This window comes from Primulina huaijiensis, chromosome 11, assembly GCF_012295235.1.
Source record: "Primulina huaijiensis isolate GDHJ02 chromosome 11, ASM1229523v2, whole genome shotgun sequence".
NCBI lineage: Eukaryota > Viridiplantae > Streptophyta > Magnoliopsida > Lamiales > Gesneriaceae > Primulina > Primulina huaijiensis.
Window position 1 is genome coordinate 13,538,241 of NC_133316.1, and position 17,660 is coordinate 13,555,900.

General features: G+C 34.4%; 1 pseudogene; it reads right to left on the minus strand.

Moving 5' to 3' along the window:
• Positions 1-2,444: 2,444 nt before the first annotated feature.
• On the minus strand, positions 2,445-9,037 carry LOC140988780 (gamma aminobutyrate transaminase 3, chloroplastic-like; annotated as a pseudogene).
• Positions 9,038-17,660: the final 8,623 nt, after the last annotated feature.

Below are 17,660 nucleotides of genomic sequence, written 5' to 3' on the forward strand. Positions count from 1 at the left end.
ACTGTTGTCGGTTGGGCATCCTTTTCTCCAACTGATGACGTGTACAGTTGAATGATCAGCTGATAAGCAATCGCTGGTAAGCTCATAACTGAATATATCAACTGATCAGTCAGTTTTCTTCGAGAGTTCAGTTCAGCTGGTTTCAGTTGGCTTCGATAAACTACGCATTAATCTTCAGTTAGGCAACTGTCAGTTGATTTAAGTAGTTCAGTTACTTGATCAGTTTAGTCCAATTAAACACTTAGTTTGTCAAACAACCGAAATTAAGTTTCCAACAATATTTTTTAAAAATATTTAATATGGTAGTTGAATACATTAATACTAATAAATATTTCATTTTATAGCATTTTTCGGCTGGAAGTTTCAAATATGACAAAAACTATTGTACATCGATGAATTAAATTGAAATTGATTTTCAAACCAAGTGGAAGAAACTCAAAATAATCCTTCGTAGAAACTGATTAAACATTTTGATAAAACACTTAATAGATATGCAAATTAAATGTAAAAACGATTTGGTTGATATATTTTATCAAACACTTGATATGCAATACTTCGGTATTTGAATAACACATAAAATACTTAAACGATGCCTATTAAAAAACAGTAGCAAATAAATATATGCAATAAATAAAAGACACAAATTTTTTATGAATATTCGGAGATTAACAACTTCTACTTAACCCCTTCTTCCCATTGAGAAAAATCCATTAAAAGACTTTGACTTATACAACTCATTGTACAAACTCATTTCAAGTTAGGACTTATTTCTTGCATAATTGAAACTCCTAGCACACTCTCGATTGTAGATCGGAACCTCACAATCCACATAATGTTTAATTCTCTTATGACAAAGCTACAAATACAATCTTCAATGTCTTTGTGTAAAGACTCATTCATCTAAACTTTGAAGCTCAACTCTCATGTATATGTGTGAGTGATTGTGTGTGAGAATTTTTACATTGTATGCATATATCAAATGTACGTATCTTCACATTTGGGCTTGCTCTCATTTTAACTAATTTATTCATATAGGCTGCCTATGCTTTGAATCCTCTTCCAAATTCTCTATTTAATCTTCAAGATTTTGTATTTATATCTTCCAAGAATAATATACATATTTGACACAAGAATATGACTGTTTGGGAAAACTCTGAACAATTTCTAGCATTAAAACGGTAATTTCCGCCTTGCTGGACGCTTTTACCGAGACTAAATGATTTTTAGGTCCACTGTAAGTTAGGCTCATCAGCTAGACTGTTCATCCAGTTGGGCTTGTCAGCAAGAATGAACCAAACTGATGAGGTCTGCTGAAATTAGTCTTCAGCCTTTGCAGAACTCGTAGCTTCATCGTCATTTATCAATGCCATAAACTCCGATTCAGACTTCAACTTTTGAATCATAAGTTATCAAACTGACCAAAATACCGCAACTACTCATGCCCAACTGATTGATGTTTTCATTGCAATCAGTTTGGTCTTGCAACCATTGGTTTGCCTAAATAACATTTGATTTAGCCCAACTGACATGCAATATAACTTGTCCCAAATTGAGTTTTGGCTGATGGTCATTTGCATTATCGGGTTATAAGATATTTCAAAACACTGTAGCTCGCCAGATTTTCAGTTTGACTAAATTCGAGTTTCAGCTTCCATCTTGAGTTAACAACTTCACACTTGATTAAACATGTTAGAAACACAATAAAATGTTTTGTTAACATCAAAATCAAGATCGCTAGAGTTTCTAAACCCGACATATATAATAATAATAATAATAATTTTATTTTTAGAAGTGATAGTAGTTGAATCTGAAATAATAATTGTATAGAAAAATATATGAAAGTGGCGGAAAATAAAGCGTTTAAAATAATGCTCATAAATTTGACTATATTTAATTTAATTTATTGCTTGCATTGTGAACGAATTATAATACGATTGCTTGATAGAACCATATAAAGTTTAAAAATCATTTCTCAATTTATTTAATTTTCATTGAGAAGAATGCATATAATGTAATATAATAATAATTAATGTTATCCACATGCAATGCGGGCGTAAATCAACCGTCCATATCTAATTGAGCACACCGAAATTAGCCAGAAAGTATTTTCACACAATGAAAACATATGAAAGAAAATTAAAGCTCGGAGCAATAAGAAACCAAAGTCATCAATTTTCCTCCAATTTTCTTTTCATGGCTACATGTGACATTTTCTTTACAGGTAATTTCAACATGAGATCGTGTAGGAATAAAGATAATCACAACTATAATAAAGTTTTCTGTATTCGAGCTTCTTCAGTCCCTCTTGTTCGCGATGTGTCGAAAATTGAGAAAATTACATTTTTTGTCTCGATAGTTTGGGATAAAGCATTTTAGTCCTCATGTGCACTTTTTCCATTAGTTTTTAATGCTAAATTAATGTTGGGAACCAAAGGCATCCAAAGTTCACAAGTGGAGATTTTTTTGCCACATTGCAAAATAGGAACAAGTGATCTTCATCTTTCAAGGGGAAACATACGCTGGTCAAATATCATAAGAATTTAATTCCTTGCATTTCAAATTTAGCCTACAACACAGCAAATTGAGTGCGTACTATATTAAGGGACATCAAAGTTTTTAGTACACCATTACTTCTTCTGAGACTTGAGCACCTCGACCCTTTCTTCTGCATCTCTGAGAGCTTTCCCGAATTTTTCGATTAGCTGAGAAATGGAGAACGCACAGTTTAAGTTTTCTCTTATGCAAGTAGAGCAGATCAAAACAACATTTAAGATGCATTTGGATTGATGGATTTTAAATCCATCGATTTCAGATATATTCAAACGTATTTTTTAGTTTTAGATAAACATGTTTATACATTGATCATGTTAATTAGGATATATTTCAAGTTCACCCAATAATGAACATTTGAAACTCATTATACTTTGTTTAACTAACGTTTAAATATGTAAGATATAAATTTAAAATTTCATCTATTGTTAACAATAAAATTATAATTAAAATCCATTAAAATGTCTCATGAACTTATTACCTCATCAACTTCTTCAGGAGCCATTATAAATGGAGGACACATCATTATATTGTCTCCGGCAACACGTACTAGCATTCCATGTTTCTCACATTGTGATCCAAAGTATGCACCAATTCCTGATGTCCATACCAAGTTGAAGTGAAAATAGGGGAGTATTACAAGTACAAAGCAAAAACTTTGTCTTTCTAGAAGACAAAGTATCTCCGAAAAATAAGGATGTTACCCCATTCAGGTGGAAATGCATCATTTGGTGACTTGATATCTGTAAATTCTGTCCCAAGGATCAGTCCAGTTCCCCGTATCTTCAACATAACAAGTGTGAGTCAAATTATGAACCAAAAAGCACGTTTCCATGGTGTAAACGTAACAATAATAATGCAAAATCTACCTCTCCGATAATGGGACTGTGGGAATATGCTTTCACGCCTTCTTGAAATTTTGAGGCTATGCTATTTACTTGTTCCAGAATGTTCCTCTCCCTGTGAACAATCAAACCTATCAAAACTCTTGCTGCATATTTAGGAATTAAAATAAGTGCCTGATCACCAAGCTTAGCCCAAATTCAAACACAAATATATCGAGCTTCGGCAAAAATTCCCAATGAAAATATCCCACCGCAAACATGCCATACACCAACTAATTTGTCCAGTAAAATATATCAGAAGCTTTTTCATAATTTACACGTTAGCGAGGCAATGTATATGTTGGATTTTATTAGCAATTACTATGTATGATGCATCTCTCCTCGCTTTACAGAACTGATTAGCTTGAGCTCAAAATCTTTTCTTACAACTCCCTCACGATCTCATATAGCGCATGGGTATCATACAGACAATCAGATAAAATACCTAAAGTACCATACACGTTCTCTCAACCTTTCTTTCCCATTCAAAAGAGATTATAGGACAAGAGTTAATTGGCTTTGTTTCATATTAAGATCGAACTTTGTCAAGCCCTGAGCTCACTTCTATGGAAAGTTAAAATCTTAGTGATGGCTTCATTAGCCATCTAACTGGAATTAATAGTCTCTAAGCAAAAATGAATATCCTATCCACCACGACCCACATGGGACATGATACACGTAATTTACAATATTATCAGAATGATTGACTAACTGGAACAAATTACATAAGAATAGCATACTTGTAGATCTTGAGTGTTTCCAATGCAACAGCACATGCTACTGGGTGCCCAGAATAAGTGAATCCATGCGAGAAAGAACCTTGAAACAAAAGATTGTAGAAACATTGAGATTTAGATTCATCACGAGGAAACTTAAGAAACTCAAGTCAAAATTTCACCACCAACCAAGCTTGTTGCTTTGAGAATGTATGACATCGTAGACTTTGGGGCACACAAGCACAGCCCCAATAGGCATGTAGGCAGAAGAAAGTGCCTACATATTATTGAGACTAAAGGAAATTAATTATGATGCAAAAAAAGCAATTTTTTCACCAAATTATTGCAAAAAAATTTACCTTAGCTATGGACACAAGATCAGGTTTGATGTTGTATTTGTCACAACCAAACATTGTTCCAAGCCTTCCAAAGGCACAAATTACCTCATGCAATGAAGAGAATATCATACTTTTTTAATACAGACTGAATCTGCAAATACATTAAAGATTCAAATCACTAACTCCATATTCAAAATGAAAAGGAAAAAATAATGATTGCCTGAATTTTTAAGCTTAGAGTTAGAGCGTAATATTTACATAATATGTTTTATTATTATATTTTCTTTTTGGATAGGATAAAATGTATTAGAATCATGATATTAGTTGTTTAATTGATTATGAATATGATTGATTATGTGATTGAATCTGAATGATTGTATTAGTCGACCTGCCTAGAATAGGTTATATATATTTTTTACAAATTCCAAGTTGATATGTATGAAAATTCATTCAGCAAATTTATCAATTCACGGTTTCCAAATAACATTCTTTCTAAATTTGAAGGGATGAAAAACTTGCCTTCTCAAAATAAGTTTCAGGTGGAAGTATCACACCACCAGCTCCCATTACCGGTTCAGCAATAAAAGCAGCAATCTGGAATAAAGCCTTTAATTAGGGCAACTTAAAGCCTAAATCTAAAGAAATAGAGAAATGGATTGAATCTGATATCAAGAATCAGTTACCGTCTCAGGTCCTTCTTTGAGAATAAGGTTCTCCAAGTTATCAGCCAACCTGGTAGAGAACTCCTCCTCAGTTTCTCCTACAAACTTGTGTTTTTAAGATTTTGATACAAACTTGAAACAACACCCCCATCCCCCCTTCGCATCAATAAATCTCTTATTCCTTCTTTGAAAAAGACAGAAGCCAAAATGCAGAAAAGCAGTGCTGGAGGCAAACAAATAGTTGAGGAAATGAAACTATATTTTTATGCATGAATAAAACGTAAAAATAATACCAAATTATAGGAAAATTTTAAAATCAAGGGGAGTGAGCACCCATGCTAGCCCCTCTCTGCCTCTACCAATGTAGGAACTGCATCACACCTGGAAGATGATGTCGCCAGTAATGTGGTGCGTCAGTGTGTACAACGAAAGGAGCAGGTAGATCAAATTTCTGGTGGAGTGCAGGCAGGCTGTTAAAAGTCCATATAAAGTTTCATTAAGAAGTGTACACATGAAATTTGCCATTCTGAAATTTGATTTGTGACAAGCATACCCTGAAAGACTAGCTGCTATAAGTGTTGAACCATGGTATCTGCAAAAACATGGGAAGAAAATTAAAACAGGGTCATAACAATAGTGCTGAGTAATACTGTCACAGAAATCATTACGATTTTGCTCGAGCAATGAACTTCTTTTTGTCTGGCCTTCCAAGTGCATTATTGTAATACCAGACCAACTTCACCTGGAAGGAGGGAACAATCAACCAAGGAAGAAATCTAGCTCAGAGAAACAAGTCAGAACATTCTATCAGCATAAACTTTAAGTGGGTTTTACAAGTTCTATTAATTCAAAAGCTTTATACAATTATAATGTTTGATGAACAAATAAATGCATGGCAAAGTAATAAAAATGCATTCCGATTAATTTCTTTTATAAAACTATATCGACAAAATATCAATAGAAAATGCCATTCAATATAGACATATGGCCCAAAAGAATTATAAGGACTCTTCCGTACAATGCATCAAACATAGGAAACGCCAAGTTTGTTCAGTGATGAAGATACGATATCAAACTCAATATATCTTAAAAATCAAACCTGTGAATCATTAGCTTCTGATCCACTATTTGTGAAGAACACCTTGGACATTTTGCTTGCAGTAAACATCTCCAAAAGTTCCTTTGCAAGATCCTAAATTCAAAATGGATCAGAAAGGGAACATGGTAAAAGTTCCAGATTAGTAGTTTCAACTAAACTGGATTTTATCATACCAGAGACGGTTTTGTAGTGCGGTTCCAAAATGAGTGGTAAAATGGCAAGGTGCTTAGCTGTTTTGTTGCAGCAGCAACAAGACGCTGTTCATTTCCACCTGAAAGAATTTGAAATAATCAAAGTTATGACTAATCACACTGCTTCAAGATCCCAAGGTAACTGCTTTAACACATTACCTAATTTAACTAAAGAACACATTCAACTTGAGACACTTCATGGGGGATGGGGGGTTGAATTCATAAATTAATTTGACAGTTCGATGTTCAGTTAGGTTTTTACTCTTTTGTGCTGCACTGCTGCTTAAACTTGGATATAAGTTTCTGATGTATGTATTTCTGTAGAATTCAATTTTTATGTGCTTATTGATCTGGATATTGAAAAATAACTGCCATTGAAATAGTATACCTCCAAGGTAATAGCCAAGAATAAATATCATGCAGATCTCTGACTAAGATTGAATTTACTCAATCATTTTGATTATTTTAGTTCACACTCCTAGTTTCATTCACTATCTGACTAGAAGTTGAACTTGTTAAATGTTTCTTAATATCATAAATGCATTTGTAATTCGTCCACCACTTCAACTTCTCTTTAAAAACCATAAGAAAACTCTTTTTACTGCTGCTCTAGAAAACATGTTAAAGCCATACTTAATTAAACAATTTCTAAAAACAAGTGTTTTTGTACCCAAACTAGCCCTTAGCATTCATCAATAATCTGGAAAACTGTATAAGCCAAAAAAAAACTACAAGAAAAAAATAGATTTAAGAAGAAAAGATGGTCAGTTTAAATGATCATAATGAATGTGATACCTAGAGCAGTGCACCACAACCCCGCAAGAGCATCAAGATACCTCTTCCCATTGGTGTCATATACATAGGACCCCTACAATAAACAAACAAATGATAACTCAAAAACATATGAACACTGTTTTCTAAGGTAAGAAACTCAAACTAACAAAAAAAACTTCCTTACCTCAGACTTCTCAATCACAAGAGGTTTCAAATCAGTCGTTTGCCAGCCAGCGGTGAAAGGTGCCAACATGTCATGCCCCTTGAAGCTAACAGTTTCGATGGTCAATGATATTTGGGAAAATGAGGTTTTCATGAATGGAGACTAACTTGTAAGCATAAAAAAGAAGTAGATGCCTTTTTGGAACGTTTAGAGTAGTAAGATCCTGTAAGGACCCACTAGTAGTCTGTCGACCGATAGTTTATCCACTGAAGTGAAGTTTCAGGCTCGGGAAAAAGACAGCATGAAAAACCAAGGTTTGTATGTTTACATTACATCTAAGGGAGTTTTAACATTCATTTTCAAATATATGATGGCAACAAAAAATAAGAACTATGCAGTAGAAACAAGAATATTGGATTAAAAGTACACACCCATTCTCGTGTGTAGAAGAAATATCCTCCTGCAGAGATGCTTCGTTACTATACCATTTTACCAGTATAGGAGCCTGAATTAAATGCTTGTGCACTCCTGTACCGGTTGCAACATCCTTTTGACAATAACCAGCCTGTGATAGTTTTTAATCCGGTACACAACGTTTAAACAACAAAAAAAGTAAAATATTAATCTCGTGTGCATATGAATTCACTAGTCTCCTTTCTTTTGTTTCTTCAAATCAAAAAACAACAAAGTTTTTCGAAATGAACTTAATTCAAGAAAGGTTCACCATAATAAGCAATGGCGGGCTGTATCCATGAACAATTTAACCAATGCCCGAATATTGCGAATTGTCATACGTCTACTAGGTATTCAAAAAATTAAAGACAAGTCCGTTTTGCCATACAATACAACAAACCATAACAACAATAGCTACGAATCCTTAGAAAGGCATCAAGAGAATATAGTTCCAATCTTAAATCATTGGTCCAGAATTTCTAAATGTTTGAAACCAGTCTCCAATTTTCAGCAAGCAAGTAATGCTTAATCTGCAATTGTGATCCATAATCTCATATCAATTAATATTTTAACAGACAGAGCTTGCATTTTTAATAAAGATTACACACTAGTCAACTGTATAAACTAGAAAAAGAAACAAAACAAAAAACCCTGTAGCAAGACGAAACCTTTTTCACCTCTAAACTCATGTAATTTCGAAAAGGGAAGGAAAAAAAAACCATCTAATAAAACAAGTTGAAATTAAATTACATGGGAATAACAATGTTTATTATTCCAAAATCTGAAAATACTGAGCAAATAAATTGGCATGGGCCTGCGTATGATTATTTAAAGAAAACAAAAAATCAAGAAATAAACAATAACCTGGCTGGCATTTCTGACAGTCAAATGGAGACGCCGGATCATTACTTTTCACTATCTTATGAGTAGAGCGATTATTATTTTAAAACACAATTTATGAAGAATAAACTAACTACTGTGCTCTGCAATGATTCTTGCTAAACAAAGAAGAATTTTTTTCCAAATAGCAAGCTTGGGTTTGAGACGAGACTGTGTGAGAGAGTATTTGATGCGATCTATGACGTAGGATTCCTGTTTACATTTTCTATGCAAGGATTTGTACATGATAACACTACAAACGACAGAAGCATTATTGTGTCTACATTCATCCCATATTTTTTAAAAATGGATACGACAGAAGCATTACAGTGTCACATTCATTCCATATTTTTGTAAAATGGATATAAGTATCCAATCTTGAACTGAAGTCTGAACTTCATCTTCAGTCTTGCGTCATAAACATTTATTTGACAACCATTATATATCAAAAGCTTTATTTCCACTCCATATTTCATATTTTATCTAATTTCTCATTTTATTTCCATTTTTAATTTCGTTTCCTCGTTCTTCGCCATTTTTCTTCCCTTTCTTTGAAACGTTCACACATTTTAAAATGCTACTAAAATTTTAAAAAAAATTAAAAGGGTACGACCGAAAAAACTCATACACAACAACATTTAAATAAGTTAAACATGTGTTTTTTAAAAGGTCATCAAGCCTCTGAATAAAAATTGCTGCAGTTAATTAAATCTTAAACTAAAATCAATTTCTTAGTCTACCGATTTAAAAGAGAAACTAGAACAGGTAATGAATCGACAACTTATTACAAGATTCAAAAATATTTAACCATATTGCTTAAACACTTGTTTCATAAACATATTATGCGGAAGGAATGCAAGGTCCTCGGGTTTCCACGTGCACCCCAACTCAGCCTACTCAGTCTTCAATGTCTCCAGTCTCCTCAACCGAAAGATCGCCTACATCAATCACATCTAGGGAGTCTAAAGAATCAACACACCTGAACCGTTATAACAAATACATATACATATCATTCAGCAGTGAAAATACAGTAATTAAAATATCTTTCATGATCTTAAAAGCATGAACTTAAACGTAACGTGTCAAAGCATAACGTGTCAAAATATGTCTCATCATATCAGCATATACGTATTCATTTTTTTATTTGAATTCTGTTAATTAGTTGTGACTTTCGTATCATCGTATTAATCGATGGATCCATCTACGTATAACCGCGATATCCGACGGCTAGGACATCAGCGACAGTATTACCCATCCACTGAGCATTGGTCTTACATGTCATCGTATTTAGTCACAACCAACTCCCTTCCGATATAGGTCTTTTCAGCTCAGTTTTGTGAAGTCTTCATTTATGTTCTCAAATCTGTTTGCAGAGCTTCAAGTCATCAGTTTTAAGACTTATTTACTCTTATAAGAACTTCAGTTCATAATTCATTTAAATCTGATAAGTTTTTTTCAGTTACGACCTCTTAATTACGTCAAATCAGTTTGTCTTTAGTTCTTTTACCAATTTGTTTGTCAAACTCTAAAACTCATAATTTCCAACAAAAACCATAAAAAAAGATTTGATATTTATAGAGTTGGGAGGAGTTAAATATCTGGTAAGAGAAGAACTCTTTGTGAGACAAGTCATTGAAATACTAGATTTTTGTTGATATTTGTTTTGATATGACCTTATCTTTAGTAGATTACAATTTTAAATATATCGTGATATGTTGATATCTTTCTTCACATGAGTTTTAACCAGGTATTTTGTATTAGTAGGACCGTCTATTCACAATCATAGTTACTTGATTGATCTCGGCTCGGGCGATCATACTCTGAGCTCAGTTGCTCGGGCCTTTCCATCTTATGTAACATATTTTCCAATTAGAGAACAACTCGGATTTTGTGTAAAATTTTGGGCTAAAGATCTGACCTTAAATGTATCAATAATGAGCCCTTATTTCTCCAAATGAGCTCACGTAATAAATAATTCAGGTCAGTTATATGGCGGTATATAATTAAATCATTTTTTGATATTTTTCTCCATTTGAATCTCCGTACTTGGCAAATTACACACTCAAATACAACAATTTTAGCACACTCGACTTAAATTATTTTCTTGGCACATGCCACATTCAAATCAAATTAAATTAATCATTTTGCACCCTTTTTTATGTTTTCATTTTGAATCTTTTCCCTAATATAAAATGAAGGGAAACTTATCAGTTAAAATAAATGGTGAAAACAATTATTTAATAAAATGAATTTCATTGTCCAAAATTTTAAATCTAATAGATTTAGTTGTGTGAGATATTTTTTTTATTCTTAAACCGATCGTAAAATAATTTAAAAGTAAAACTAAAAATAGTATGATTATTATAAAAGTTATTTTTAAGCATGAAATTATAATTTTTTTATTACTATGTATCAAGAAATTGAAAAAAAAACAAATTTGAATAGAATGTGAAATTTTAAAGGCTCGAATGACTGACTCTCTAAATTATGTTTCCCTCTGTTCAAAAAAATGACAAATATTACATCATTTCCTAATGATAAAATATATAATAAAATATATGTGCTCATTATCGATTTAAATTGCTAAAACAGAGAGAACCGATTTGAAAATCATTTAAAATTATACAAATTCTATTTTTTAAAACTTATTACTAATATAGTTTTTATATTTATTTACTTATTATTGCTTCGTGGACGTACAAAGAATCGGGTTTTTCTCATACTCAAAAATTGACTTGCTTGTGGGATCATAAAATTTGTACCATTGGGAAGAAACTTCTACTACTAAACTACTGATTTTTTTATCACTAAGTCTAGGCCGAATATATATTCACAAAAATACGTATAAAATTCGAACCATGCATTTTATAAAACAATACAATCACTGAATAAAATAACTGCAGTTAAAACCGTAAAAGTATAATCGACTAAAACGTTTATTGTTAAATGTAAAATACCAAGCATAATAAAAATTTTCAAAAACCCTCAACATAGTAAAATCATCAACCTTTTAAAATTGTTTAAAGATGTCCTCATATAATCATGTAATGCGGAAAAATACAAGGTCCTCGGGTTTCTCGTGCACCCCCAACTCAATCCACTTAGTCCTCAGCACCTTCAGTCTTCTCATCAACATGATCACCTGCATCAATCATACCTAATGAGTCTAAAGACTCAAAAAACCTGAACCGTGATAACAACCAAATCACCTCCTTCAAACATGTCATCATATTCATCATTTATAAAATTTCATGCATATACATACATTTTCTTGAAAACAAGCATGCAACTTATTTTCAGCATTTTTTCGTAAAAATTCCATATTCATTTCAAAATAAACATTTTAAACATACATTTTCAGTTATCAAGGCACTGTCAGAACTGCTAACTCAATTCAGGTGCAAAATGACCATTTTGCCAATGAAACCCAAATTTGATCATTTACCCCTGGACCTTAAAATTTTGACCCGAATCTATCCATTCTTATTAAAACATCTTAAAACATATTCATAATCATTTCTTAGATGTAAAATCGAGCCTGTGCATTAAATTATATAATTCGTTTTAAAACTTGGACCGGATTCCAAGTTTTAACCTAAATCAATCAAAAACGCAACCAAACTTTCCCAAACTTAAACCATGACTTGACCACACCCAGCAACTAAACAACATATTCCCAACCATTTAGGACCCTCAAACTCGACTAGATTGCTGCTGGATTTTTCCTTCACTACAAGGCCGAAACCCTAGTTGCAATCCCAAGCAAAAAACCCAACCCTACACCGAACCAGCCCGGACCAGACCCGAACCAAATCAACCTAAGACGTGATTGGACCCTCTTGGACAGATCAAACTAGGGTCCACAGCCCCATGCACGCGTACGTGCATGGTTCACCCGAGACAAGCCAAAATCGAACCCTTACCATCCTTAGGTCACTCGATCTGCCCCTAGACCACGACCAGCTGTGCACAAGACACCTTGGGCCACGTCTCGGACCCACCATGGTCTGATCCAAGGCCTGGAACAACCCTTGCACCGTTGCTCTCCTCCTATAACCCGATCGAGCCAACCAAGGCAACCAAAGTCATAACCGATCAGACCCCTACCCTGAGACGTACTCGAAGACTCCAGCCCTTCCTAGGACACTTATACCTCGCTGGTTCTAGCCCATAACAAGCCTAGACCCTGTCAGCCGCATCAAACATCAAACATTGTCAGCCATATGTCAAGAAAGTAAAGCTTTCTCGTGCAGTTCAATGAAAAACGTGAAGAAATCATGATATCTATCATTTACCATACATAAACATTGAAAAATACATATTATGATGTGAAAGACGAGAAAACGAAGGTATAGCGCGTGCATTTGTGATTAAATGCTCAAAAAAAACAACGTAAACGGTATGAGGGACGAACACCGGAAGGACAAGGAAAACCTTTGCTGCGTTTTTCTTGCAAAAACCGACGTGAAACCTGCTGTGGGGCATGGGAGCAATGTTGGCTGAAGTGAAGGGGTGAGGGGCTAGGGTTTGTGGCGTGAAGAATGGTAGAAGAATATTGAAGGAATGAGCCAAATTTTAGTATATAAAGGAGTGGAAGCCTAGGCCCACCAATCTACTAAAATAAGCCCATTAGGCCCAATAACACGCATGTAAAAAATTTTATTTTGATATTTTTTCAAAAATATTACCCGAACCCTCAAAAAGTTCTCAATTTTGCCAAAATTCGACTATCCGTTTAAAATATGACTCGACTTGTAAAAATTCCATAAAATACAAATTTTTGAAAATTACATATTAAATACACCATATATTAAATAATCAAAAATAATTATTTAATTAAAACATTTTTCTTAAACTATCCACGGTCTCCATTCTTCGTTCGAACATCGAATTACGCTAAAAGCCCTATTACATGCAATCTAGTAAATTGAAACGTTCTACACTATTTTTTAACTTTAAAACCTTACTAATTTTTTTTAACCTCAAATTTCGAAATTCACCATTAAAATAACTTAACATTTTCATAATCAAAATAATTTAATATTTAAAATCTCAAGTGCATAAAAATCCCTAAATCGTCAATTAACAAAATTCAACATCCACCTCTTAACATGATCGAAATTATCCTCAAAATAAAGCATAAAAATATCTAATCAAATCATTAACAACATCTTTAAAATTTTCAACTATCAAGCTAATGTGGAAAATAAATGTCCATCTAGAGTGTACTGTCGGACTTGATCCACTCAAGCGTCAGTGCCTCCCTCAATAACACCATCACCTGCATCATTCACACCTAGTGAGTCTAATGACTCAGCACGTTCTAAACATTAGTAGCAAATATACAAGCACATGCATTAAAATCATATTTTTATTCAAAATAAGCTTGTATTCATAAATAAATCGTAAATCATCAAATAGTAAAATCGTAAAGTTGTCAATCGTTTATCATTTTGGGTAAAGTTTGATCCTTGAAAGTGACTAGCTTTTTATCTTCTGGTTGACTGATCAGTCTTAGCTCACCATTACGCATGGGGACGAGAACTAGGCACATACGTAAAATGGAAATATGATTGTTGGGCTCTCTCTGGGGCCTTTTTCCCGTAAACGGGTTTCCTCTGGGACCTTTTCTCTCACAATATTCCCAAAAATCATATATCATATCCATTTTGTCACAGTCAATTCACGTCCTTCAAAAAATATTTTTCCTTTTATTTTTAATAATAAAATATAATGTCCTTTCCACATTCGAAAAATATCATTTTAACAGTAAAAATTGCACAGTTTTACCATAAATTATAAAATCTCATATTTTCATAATAAACATCATAAAATATAATTTAACATGCGTTATGATCCTTTGGGGATGCAGCCAACCCTTTCTGTACTACCAGGTGTAAAATGACTGTTTTGCCCCTGGACGTAAACTTCTCGATTTTGAATTTTTCCCACTTTTATTGACTCGAGACTATCCCAAATAATTATTTAAGCTTAAATTTAATTTTTAATATTTCTATTAATTAATCTAAATTCGAGAGTTTTCGATTTAATTTCTTATTTACTAATTCGTGAAGCGTTTAATTCCCGAATTAATTCAAACTTTAATATTTTCATCCCAAATTTTAAACATAGAATTTTATTACCTAATCCACTCTCATGAACCATAAATCGACCCCCGTGGACCATGGCTCGACCCTTTTCTTTTTCCCTAGCCCTAACTCGAACCTAAGCTAATTCCATCGAACCATCTTTCGTTTTTCTTGAACCACACCCGAGCCACCTCGAGCCAACCCCTGACCAAACCACCTAGGGACCCAACTTACCAACCCTGACCCATTTAACCAGCCCCTAGCTCACGCCACAAGTTCTAGCATGATCTGCGACCGAGACTTGCAAAGTAGGAGTCCAACTCGACGAGGACTCTTCACCCGAGCCACCACCCGAGTCCAAACCCTCACTGGACCACCCTAAAACCTAGCCTAGACTACCCTAGCCAAGCCCTGACCTCACGCTGCAACCGATCGCGGCTTGCAATCATTGCGCATGGGAAGAGTCCATGCGATCATGGACTCTTCCCTATCGACAAACCACGGGTCATAACCCTGTTAGGACCATACCAGACCCTTAACCATGACCCTCATAGAGCCCCAGCCAAATCCTGGCCAAGCCCTCAGCGCACAACCCCCTTAACCGAACCCTCTTGCAATCAGGTGCCTGGGAAAACCCTAGACGTGTTCTTCCTTAGCCAACTCGATTCCAGCCTTTGCTTCAGCCTTAATGACTCTTTTCCCGTCCCTTAAAAACTTTCTATTGACAGCATGTCCTTAGGAATCATAGCGTTAAAGAAACAAGCGTAAAAACATCAAAATTTTGAAAATAATCGTTATATCGTTAAAACCATCAAACGTAAATATTTTTCATGAAAAATAAATCAAATCATGCATAATATTGTTTGAATGATGAGTCAAAGGATTTAGATACGTGTCTTTGTGTTTTAGAACGCTCGAATACGCGATCTTCGGCGTGGGGCGCGAGGAAGAACGAATAGGCGACGAAGATTCCTTGTTTTTCCTCCTCCAAATTTTAGAAATTATTGTGTGTGAAGTGGACGACTGAATTGTGTCTCCAAAGCCTAGGTTTACATTTTTATAGATTTTAATTTACGTAATAATAGGCTTGGATTTTGGGCTTTTAAGTTTATGAGCAATTGAGCCTACTCATCATAGACAAATTAAGCCCAATAACACCTATTTAATTGAAAAATAAAAGTTTATAAAAAATAGTTTTCAAAAATAATATATTTGATATTTTAAAAGTCCCTCGTTTTCTGAAATCGGCTTCCCGGATAAAATCGTGCTTGTCTCGTAAAATATTGAACTCTATCATTTTTAGAAAAAATTAATCATTTTTAATCATATTAAGAAGCCTTGAAAATATTTATTGAAAAATATTTATTTTGTCTTGGTCGTATCTGATATCTTTTCCACAGCCTATTATCGAATGTTCGGATAAAATCTTCATTTCTCATGAAATCATGTCATTTAATCATGCAATCATATATTTAATCATATATGTAACATCCAAAAGCCAACCTACTTAAACCACATGCATGCAAATGAATTAAATTGCATAATTGTTTTATTAAATTGATTTTAAATACTTGCATGATGCATATTATATGATTAAGGGTCTAGTTGAATGATTTCACGAGAATTTTAGATTTTAACCGAATATTCGATAATAGGCCGGGGAAAGGAGACCGGGGATGACCAAGACAAAATGAATATTTTTCAATAAATTTTTTCAAGGCTTCTTAATATGATTAAAAAATAATTAAATTTTTCTAAAAATGATAGCGTTCAAGTTATTTTATGAGACGAGCACGATATTATTCGGGAAACCGGTTTTGGGCAAACGAAGGACTTTTAAAATATCAAATGCATTATTTTTGAAAACTAATTTTTATGAACTTTTATTTTTCAATTAAATAGATGTTATTGCGCCTAATTTACCTAGGATGAGTAGGCTCAATTGCTCCTAAATTTAAAGCCCAAAACCCAAGCCCATTATCATGCAAATTAAAATCTATAAAATAAAAAACCTAGGCTTCTAAACCCCTCAATCAGCCGATCCTCACACAACACATACTGAAATATTTGAAATCTTGGGGAGGAGAAAACTAGGAGTCTTCGTCGCTCGTTCGTTCTTCTTCGCACCCCACGCCGACAATCGCATTTTCGAGCGTTCTAAAATGCAAAGGCACGTTTCCAAATTCATTTGATGCATCATTCAAACTATATTATGCATGTTTTTATTTTTTGCATGGAAAATATTTACGCTCGATTGGTTTAACGATAGAAATTTTTTTTTGAAATTTTGACGATTTTACGCCTGTTTATTAAACGTTATGATTTACAAGGGATAGGCTGCAAAATTGGGACGTTTTATGGAAAGAAAGAGGACGATTTAGGAGTGAAATGAGGGCTAGACATGAGCTGGAAGGGGCTGTGCACGTGGGAGGATAGAACCCTAGGGTTTGTGGGACTTTTCTTGTGCATTAAAGAAGAGTCCTAGCATGGCTACGACTCTTGGACAGCAGCCGAGGAAGAGTCTCATAGGGATAGGACTTTTCCCGTGTGCGTGCGGCTAAAAATTCTGAGGGTAGGGTGCATGGCGCGGCGAAGGCTGGCTAGGCTAGTTCGAGGGTGGTCTAAGAGGGTGGCTCAGGGATGGATAGGTGCTGGAAGAGCGTGGCTCGTAGGAGAGAAGCTGTTGGGCCAAGGATACTTGCGCAAAGGCTGCACGGGCTGGGGGCTCGGGTCTGGTTCAGTTCAAGGGTGGTCCAAGAGGGTCTAGTCAGGGTGTGGCCCATGCTGGCTCGAGGGTGACTCTGGTTTAGGGGCTGCGTGGATATATANGGGATGGCTCGAGGTGGCTCGGCTGTGTTTTGA